Raw genomic sequence first — 10,868 nt, forward strand, 5'->3', positions numbered from 1 at the left:
TATCAATGAGGATTTTCAATCAGTGCATTAAGCTATTCAAGTGGTGTTTTCTGGAGAGGTTTTTTGGTCTAGTTTGATTGTAGCGTGATCAATCTGTGGAATGTCGGACTGATTACGGTCTGGGATTTGGAGTCCCGCTCTACACGTTCACAAACTATTAAGCTGAGTCTGCTGGTCTCAAGTGCACTTTGTGTTAGTGGAAAGTGAGAAACAGTCATTGTGCTCTTATAGCGGTTCCACGATATGCATTGGAACCGTAAAAATGATTTTCTAAGGAAGGTTAAGCTGCGCTGTGCCAGCCCGGTCGCACAGCAGCTCGTTAAATAGTCACGAAATGTAATGTATTGATTCGTGTACACAGACATGAATTTCAATTTTTTTTTTTCGTGATGGTCAGCACGAAGTCAATTCGTATGTAATGTTGGTCGCGGTGGATGTGTAGGTCAAAAAACACAGGACTCTTTACCCAGGAGACGGCTGTTTATGTCCCGTGTGAAACCACAAGTCAGAGTTGATTTACTTGTCCTGTAACTTCCGTACTTAAGTTACTCCCGGAGTTATTTAAACCCAAACCGCAATCTTTTCCTAAACCTAAATAAGTAGTTGTGTTGCCTAAGCCTAACCAAGTGGGTCTATTCATAAACCTAAGTGGTTTTATTTTGAAAAGACTGGAGCGGAAATTGACACGTCAAGTGTTGCTGGACATTCGTAGAAAAACTTACGAAAAATACGTTGTTGAAAGTCGTGCTGAGCGCCACAAAAAACCCCACAGGACTTTCACACAGGAGACTGCTGCTTGTGTCACGTGTGAAACCAGAAGTTAATGTTGATGTATTTGTCACGTAACTTCCGCACTTAAGTTACAGCACTTCCGGAGATATTTTAAGCCAAACCGCGATCTTTTCCTAAACCTAACTAAGTACTTTTGTTGCTTAAGCCTAAGCCTTAAGCCTTTTCCTAACTAAGTGCTTTTACTTTGACAAGACTGGAGCGGAAATTGACACTTGCGTCACGTGTTGCTGGATATTTGTAGGAAAACGCACAAAAAATACGTTGTTGAAAGTCGTGCTGAGCGTCACGAAAAAGGGAAATTCGTGTCTATGGAGACGAATCAAATAGATTCAATTTCGTGACTATTTCACGAACTTCCGTGAGACTGTTATCTGTGCTGTGCAGTCACTATTATGATTTATTCTTTGATCTCTACACATTGGTGCTTGTTAACCTCCCAGTGCTTCACACATCAGCGACTGTATAACCGAACGCTTCACATAACTGGATTGTCTCTGTTGAACCGGCAGACACTTAACGCTACTACAAACCCGCAGGCTACTGGCAATCTTAGCTTAGCTCGAGCAACATTGGTGCTTTTTGGATGAACTCCAAAGTGGAGCACTTCTGCATGTAGCAGTGCACATTTACACGTCCTCATTCATACCTCTGTCTCTTTAGCATTATGGATAGGTTTCACTCTTTTTTTATAAAACAACCATGCTTAGTGATGTAGGAACCCTTTCAGAGCAGACAGACGGACAGACGTGTTTATCTGTCTTTGTGTCTGAGCCTCCCCAGGCTGCTTCTATTGACCTACATCTAGACCTGTATCCTCTAATCAGCATCCATCTCTCTCTCTCTCTCTCTCTCTCTTTTCTGTTCTCTGCTTCTCTCTCTGTCCGGTCTGTGGATCTGCTTGAACACAGCCTCATCTCTTTCTTTTTTTGTTTTTTTTTTGGAATATCAGATATGCTATTTTCCTATTTGCAAAAATAAAAAGCAAAAAAATGAAATTGCTGACTCCCTTGCTTTGTTTTCTTGACGGATACTTCATGAAAAGAACTGTTACTGCAATTATGAGGGTTGAATGGAAGTTACAGTAACAGCTGGGTTCACACACAAGTGTGAGAAAGTGTTATTTTTAACACCCACTACCATTTTACATCGATTTTATTGTGTGGAATGATATTCGAAAGGCTAATTTACTTAAGTATTTACATTTTCCAATACTTTCAGTGGTGGAAGAAGTACTCTGATCATTTACTTAAAAAGTAAAAGTAACAATACCACAGTGTAGAAATACTCTGTTACAAGTAAAAAAAACCCTCGTTCAAATTCTTACTAGAGTAAAAGTACTCATTTATAATAATTCATTAATAGTCAATATAATAAACATCATGTATTTTGTGATTATATTTTGTATTAATATTCTGAATCTGCAAAGTAACTAAAGCTTTAAAATAAATGCAGTGGAGTCAAAAGTACAATATGTCCCTCTGAAATGTTGTGGAGTAGATGTATAAAGTTGCATCAAATAGAATTAGTCAAATAAAGTACCTAAAAATTGTACTTAAAGCTTCAGTAGGCAGTATATATTTTTGGCATCATTGGGCAAAAATTCCATAATAACTTTTCAGCATATTGTAATTCAAGTGTTCTGAGAGAAAACTAGACTTCTGCAGCTCTTCATGACTCTGTTTTTAGGCTTTAGAACATCTAGCCCGTGACGGGAGACTTTGACCAATCACAGGTCATTTCAGAGAGAGAGCGTTCCTATTGGCTGTGCTCCGGTCATGTGACCAGAACTTGGCGTTCCTTCACCAGATTTCACAATGGCGGCGGCGTCAAAGACTTTCTCATTTTACAGCTAAACCGTGCACTACAAGATGATTCTGAAAACACCTGAGGAGAGAAATAGGCATTAACGTAACGCAAGTGATTGACAGCCGGCTCTCATAGACAGCAGCTGGACAGCAGACCTCAGATCAGCTCTTACTGCTTGTTTTCCTCCGGTGTGTGGATATTTGCTCCAATCTCGCCTACTTCAGCTTTAAAAGTAAATACACAGTTACTTTCCACTACTGGCTACTTTCTACTTCTACTTCAATACCTTTCAAAAGTATTGTACCTTTTTCTCCACTGCCTTTACGTGACAACCATATTACAAGTTACTTTGTAGATTAAAGTTGCTTTAATGGTTAAATGAATATGGCTGACGTGCAGCACACTGTTGACTATTTAAATCCAGCAGACGCAGAGCGACATAAGCATTTATTTGTCGTCCAACACACACAAATCCAGTATTCACTCTTCTTTAAGCTCTGTGTTGATCTTTTAGTAACTACTGAAAAGCTGCTTTTTAGCTGCTAAATGCTCCACTGTGTTCACCAGCTGCTCTCTAACTGTGTCTGACTGCTGTTTGGTGCTGAGCTGGTAGCGTACCATGAGTTTATCACAGCTTTTTATGCAGCTGCCTGCTGCGGCTGGAAACAACACTGATGAGGAAACATAGCCTGAACCCCAAGTACTACATTTGTGAGCTGGAAAAAAACCAAAACAATGAGCTAAAAAGAGCCTAAAAAGTTCAACATTACACATCATTTTACACATTCTTCATATAAATAAATACTGAATAGTGCAGCAGGTCTAAAGGTCTTTATAAACCCTTCAATGAGAAATAGATAGTAGTTTACATTGTTTATATACTCACCTGAGTACTTGACTGCTGGAAACTGTATCTTTCATTCATATTATATATACTGTATATAGTACCATCATTAGTATTACTATTATTATTATTGTTGTATTAACCTACACTACACCCATATTATTATTAATATTATTATTATTATTATTATTATTATTATTATTATTATTATTATTATTATTATTGTATTAACCTATACTACACCCATATTATTATCATTATTATTATTATTATTATATCTTCTCATAGCATTTCTTACATCTTCTTGTATTATCAAATTATACAGCTATACTACTATTATACTATTACATTACACTACTGTATCATACACTATGATATACACTACTATATTCAGTACTCTTGCACTATTTGCACTACCATTGGCACACTGTCACTTCACTGCTGTACTTCTGTTATCTTATTTTTATTTTATTTAACTTTATTCTATTCGAGTTGATCTCTTTTTAAGGTGTATTGGTGTTGGGACGTGTTGTTTAAGCTATTGGATGCCTAAATTTCCTTCAGGATCAATTAAGTATCAATCTAAATGTATCTATCTTTCTATCTAAATACACTAGTATGCAGTACTTTAAATGATCCAACAGTGTACCATTATAATGTGGCTTATATGTAGATGCATCAGATATAATAACTGAAAAATGTAATGTAGAATGATTTGAAATCCTGAGACGTTCTGTTGTTTATGACACTTTTACAAGCAAGACTTATTCTATTTTAATTACTCTTACTTTCATCCAGATGTGAACCTTTAAATGCTGCTTAGCTTTGCTGACATGGCAGACATACAGTAGTTACCGTCCTGCTCTCCTTTCATTGAGTCTCTAGTCACCTCCTCTCTACTAATTCATCCAGTGACTCGTCTCGCTGAAATGACGGCAATCTGAGATCCCTGCAGCGCTGAGCGACAGCAGGGATTACAGCACAGAGTGGGCGGCGGCCGGCAGGATAACCACATCAAGGCCACTCCATTGAGCCTCTGAATCAAAGAGAAAAATGCTGCAGGCAGCTTTCAGTCCTGTAACCACTTTCCAATACTGATCTGACTGCTGCAGTATGGTGCAATATCTCTTAGATCAATACTCTAAACCAGTGGTTCATAACCTATTTCCATTGAAGCCCACCTATTTGTATCTAAGAAAAGCTGAGCCCCCCACCCTCCATATTATCTGACGTCATCACCCTAAAAAATTTGCAAATCCTCAAACAAAATCCTCTCCAGTTTGATTAAAGTGATTCAGTGTATTAAATGTCTCTCTTTATGTGTGGCAAGCAGGAGAGCAAACAGTTTTTTGACCGCAGTGAAAAAGTTTCTTTTGAAAGGCTAAACACCAGCAAATATGGATTGAAGCAGAATATTTTCGTTACTTTACAGCACTCTGGAGTTATTGGAAATGTTTGGATCACACAAATCGGAAACAAGCCGCCACTGGAATCTAATTCTACTAATAGTATAATCTTTATCTGCAAACTGTGCAGAAACACTGGTTTTAAACAGAATGTGCCCAATTAAGTAGCAAGAAAGGGCTGTCAATCGATTAAGATATTTAATCACGATTAATCACAAATTTTTTTATCTCTTCAAAATGTACCTTAAAGGGAGATTTGTCACATATTTAATACTCTTATCAACATGGGAGTGGGCAAATATGCTGCTTTATGCAAATGTATATATATATTTATTATTGTAAATCAATTAACAACACAAAACAATGACAGATATTGATCCAGAAACCCTCACAGGTACTGCATTTAGCATAAAACAATATGCTGTAATCATAACATGGCAAACTGCAGCCCAACAGGCAACAACAGCTGTCAGTGTGTCAGTGTGCTGACTTGACTATGACTTGCCCCAAACTGCATGTGATTATCATAAAGTGGGCATGTCTGTAAAGGGGAGACTCGTGGGTACCCAGAGAACCCATTTACATTCACTGATCTGGAGGTCAGAGGTCAAGGGACCCCTTTGAAAATGGTCATGACAGTTTTTCCTCGCCAAAATGTAGCGTAGGTTTGGAGTGTTATTTAACCTCCTTGGTTGGTACCAATGGTTCCTTAGGTTTTATAGTTTCATATGATGTCAGTATCTTTACTCTAGCTTTAAAAACGATGCTCGCTACAACCTAAAGAAAATCCCAAGTTGCATTAATGCATTAAATAAATTTGAATTTGCGTTAACATGTTGTTATCGCGTTAACTTTGACTGCCCTACTGATATTAGTGGAGCCTGATCTTTATCTCCAACACTGCAGAAATACCAAGTTTAAACATAATGTTGCCTACTAAGTAGCAAAATAATATAAAAATCGAAATACTTTTATATACAGACTTTTTTTTTATCAACTATCCAGTAAATATGTTATTATGATTTTAGTTATACATGTGCAAATTTAATTTTGACAACCTCGGAGCAGACAAATCCTGGCCCCCCCCTGTGATCTTTGGTGGCCCCTGACGCAGGGCCCGGACCCCAGGTTGAGAACCACTGCTCCAGACAGCAGAGAGGAAGCTGCAGCTCTATCTGCACGCATATATCTGCACTGGAATTTCAGGCTGTTTGGTGCTTTCCAGTTGTGTTTAGCACCCGCAGGAAACTGGGACCGGCTTCAAAGCAAAAACTCTGCGTTGCCTCCTTTCCTGCTCTTCTGTTGCTAATCTGGGATGATGCAGACATGTGAAGCTGCTCATCTGATTCCTCCAGCGTTGTTTTGATTCAGAGTTGATTCAGGCGTCTGAGGAGAAAGTGGGTCGTAACAGGAGGGCAGAGGGGAGGAAGGGGGTTTCATTTTAGAAATGAAATGTGGCCACAGGCTGTAATGTAATAACAGTAGCTGACAACAGTCGTGACCAGAGAGGTTACTGTCGGACAGAGCACTGTCTTTAAAGAGGAACAGTGCTGCCTTTATGGGCATCCCTCTGATCAGTAAGTGTGACGAGGATTATGAACAGAGAGGAATGTTGTTATTCTATTTTAATGGATAGTTTGAAGCTGATCCTTCCTCAATTAATCGGAAACTTATTTTGAGAATTCATTAAATGTTTTGTCCCTCCCTCCTTCGTTCCTTCGCTCCGTCTTCCTTCCTCTTTCTGGCCCAGTTGGAAACTAAACTGAATTCTTATAGGAATCAAGAAAAGCAGCCCAAGAAAAGGTTAATAAATATTTGTGTAATTTAATTTTAAAGGAACTTCTTTTAGTGATGAACCAACAGAGAATTATAATAACTCAGCTCTCAGTTCGCCTCACTAACTGGTGAACTGGTGGAGGATTTAGCAGCTATTTGAGATTAAAACAAATAAATAGAAATGTGTTGTACTCGCATGCCTCCACGGTGAACGGAGTATCCCAAAATGTTGAAAATTCTTGATGAATTTAAGTAAATTCATATCAAAACATCCTTTTACAAACTCTCACACTCTTAAACAGGTTACTCTATCAAAAAGTAAGCACAACTACAAGCCAAGTATACCTTTCTGTTGGCCTATAAGGCAAGAATACTGATCAAAAGATTAAGTACAAGTAGACCTACGTATAAGCCAAATAGACTTAGACTTTTCTGTATACTTGTCAGTATAAACCAAGTATACTTACAGTAGACTTTTCTGTATACTTGTCAGTATAAGCCAGGTATACTTCGACTTTTCTGTATACTTGTCAGTATATGCCAAGTAGTTTTGTTTAGTAGGCTTATTGAATCACGTTTTCTGATCTAGACAGCCCACAAAAAACTGACTGGGTTGTCTTATTTCACAGTTTGTGGGTTGGTAGAAACTCCAGATACCCAGATGATATGTGAACAAGCACTGAAAAAGTGAGTTTGCCATGATATGTCCACTTTAGATTCTTTTTTTTTACATCGGTTACTTTTATGTCAAGTCAAAAATGGTCTAAAAATGTATAAAGGATAACGCTGCACACAAAGACCTGCGACTGCAATGTAGAGTTACACATTAAAAATGACTTAAAGTTATATTCAGTCGTTTCTGCACAAACAGAACTTACTGTATATTCTCAAGTGCTGGATTCCAACAAATGTGCAGTATATCTATGCAAAACATAAACACGTTGTAACCCTGCAGGAGATGTTAATAATAAGGGGGAACTCAAATACAGTAAATTCTTCCCTCGAGCTGTGATGAGTCACTCATCCATCCAGTCAATCCAGCTCCACCACTGGATGAATCATCAGCCTCTGGTCTTTGGCTTCATCATCTGAAGAGCTAAATAGTCTAAATGTGTTTTGGCTGAATGTCAGAATCCTATTAGGAATGATAACTACGCTCTGATTAGCTGCCGTTAAGCGCAGCCAAAGGTGTTTTCAGACACTCAGATTTGTTGTTGCTTAGTTTTAGTGAGGTCATGATGGTTTCTTTATTCAGTGATATTGTATAGATAGATAGCTAGATAGATAGATAGATAGATAGATAGATAGAGGGGAAATTATTGTGTGAATACACTATAAATATACAGACTACTACAACTAGCATAAACAAAATCTAAATTATAAACATAGAATAACCCACTATATACATAGCTAGTGTGCAGTAACATACTATATACATTAGCAAGTGTGCAATAACATACTATATACATTAGCAAGTGTGCAGTAACATACTATATACATTAGCAAGTGTGCAATAACATACTATATACATTAGCAAGTGTGCAGTAACATACTATATACATTAGCAAGTGTGCAATAACATACTATATACATTAGCAAGTGTGCAGTAACATACTATATACATCAGCTAGTGTGCAATAACATACTATATACATTAGCAAGTGTGCAGTAACATACTATATACATTAGCAAGTGTGCAATAATATACTATATACATTAGCAAGTGTGCAGTAACATACTATATACATTAGCAAGTGTGCAATAATATACTATATACATTAGCAAGTGTGCAATAACATACTATATACATCAGCTAGTGTGCAATAACATACTATATACATTAGCAAAGTGTGCAAGTTACAATGTTTTGTTCTTTAATAAAAAAAATAATTACGGTAGTAAATGTGCAAATGTAGCTGTGCAAAATTCAACATGTGCAAGAATATTCCAGACTAAAACAGAACGGAGTCTGGTATATGTCATAATGTAGAGACGTATTGAGCAGCTTTTCTTGCTGCTGCGGCAGTTAAGTCTCCATTAAACGTTTCTCAGTCTCAGCTGTGACCTTGACAGCTGCTGAATGACTCATTCAAAGGTATGTTTATGTCTTATTGATCTTGGTCTTTTATACAGTATGCTTGCAAAATCAACATCTGAATTGAATGGATTCAGTATTTCATTTAATCTCTGTTATCCAAACATGATTAGAATGAGTTTACTCTGTGTTCACACCATGAATGTGTTATTAAATTGTATTATATTTGTCATATACAGTACATACAGGTACATACGAGACATGTGACCTCTGGATTTAACCCATCCTAAGCATTTAGGAGCAGTGGGATGCTGTGAAGCGGTTCATTGTCTCGCTCAAGGACACTAAGACATGCAGACAGTAGGAACCGGGGGTCGAACTGCCTCGTGGGTAAAGGACAACCTGCTCTACCCACTGAGCTACAGACGCCCCCTAATGAGACTAACATTTGCTGAGGGCAGGTTGATGATAGTGTGACGCTGCTGTGATTTGCTGCCACTTGGTGGTTAATCTGAAAACATACTTGAAGTTTCTACAGTTTCTTTTGTAGGTGTCTGTAGAGAAGATATTAGGTCATGTTGCTAATGACCGTCTTCCTTAATAGATTTATCATGTTGTGTATTTCCAACATGTTTTTCTGCTTTTATTGTACCATTTACAAGGACTACTATGCACCCATAGAACCCATTTACATTCACATATCTGGAGGTCAGAGGTCAAGGGACCCCTTTGAAAATGGCCAAGCCAGTTTTTCCTCGACAAAATTTAGCGTAAATTTGGAGCTCTTACCCCATTGTCAATATAAACATGTTACAACTGATGAAACCCCGATTCAGTAGCTATGAGTTATATTCCAGGTGATATGTGAAAATGATGTTCACTTTTTCATAAAGGCATGAAACTTGGTACACTTCACACAGTTTTAAATTAAAATTATAATAATAAAAACAGATTGTTGACAACAAAGATTGTAGCAACAAGTTGTAAACCACAAGCCTTGCTCTAGAGAAATAAACAGTGAGTCATGTAAGTTAGTAGAGACATCACACACTGACATATTGATGTGTACAGCAGCAGGGCTACTACATGTGTATCTGTAAAGTAACAACAAAATAATAAACAACACAAACAAGAGAGGAAGTGATCTCAGTTTGAGTTTAATGGTTGTGTTTAGGGCACTCGGAAGCGTCGGAATTTTGAGCGATATAAACAAACGAGCAAACAGGTGGTAATTTTATATTACAGGTATATGAGAGAACATGCAAGCTGCATCAACAGGTGAAGCAATGAAGGTATATGGCATAATATTTAATAGTCTGTTGATTTAAAATTTCTATTTTGTGTGAGTTGTCACTGTTTTTTTCAGGTATTGTAATAATAATACTAATAACGTTAAAATGCACCACTAAAGCGCATTTTGCATTGCAACTTAAAAAAAGTATTTGCTGCATAATTTATACACAAGAACAACAGCTAGCAACACACCTATTTTGTCTCCGAGCAAATTTTATTTATTCATTTATTTTATTTAATTTTAATACATTTTTCAGTTATCACTGTTTCTATTGGATGTGTTATCATTATTAATAACAATAATGATACTGAAATATTTTCATGATCATTAATGATATTATTATAATTAATTTCTACTTTAAAATATATACATACTTTATTTTTTATTTTTTTTATTATTTATGATCAAGAATATATCACAGTATCATTATTATTATATGATTAAAGGTAACAATATAAATACTATATATATATATATATATATATATATATATATATATATATATATATATGTACACAATATTTTTTTTTATTGAGACAAATCATATTACAAGGAAAGGGTGTAAAGTAAATTCACATTTTTGATAAATCTCCCTTTAAGGTAGATTACTATAACTATGGACAATCCCATATTCAATTAATCGCAATTCAATATTTTGATCGGTAGCCCTAGTTCAGATCTAATGATCATTTGTTTTTCCCCTTTTTTCTTCCCATTTGGAATGTCAAAGTCCTTGTAAATGGTACAATAAAAGCACAAAATCACGTTGGAAATACACAACATGATAAATCAACAAATTTAGAGGCGCGACAGGTCTGCATAATTTATACTTAAAAACAACAACTAGCAACACACAAAATCCCTATTTTGCTTACGTATATGGCATAACATGTAGTAGTCTGGGAAAATATTGAT

The sequence above is a fragment of the Sebastes umbrosus genome, chromosome 1 (genome assembly GCF_015220745.1).
Source record: "Sebastes umbrosus isolate fSebUmb1 chromosome 1, fSebUmb1.pri, whole genome shotgun sequence".
In the NCBI taxonomy this organism is placed as follows: domain Eukaryota; kingdom Metazoa; phylum Chordata; class Actinopteri; order Perciformes; family Sebastidae; genus Sebastes; species Sebastes umbrosus.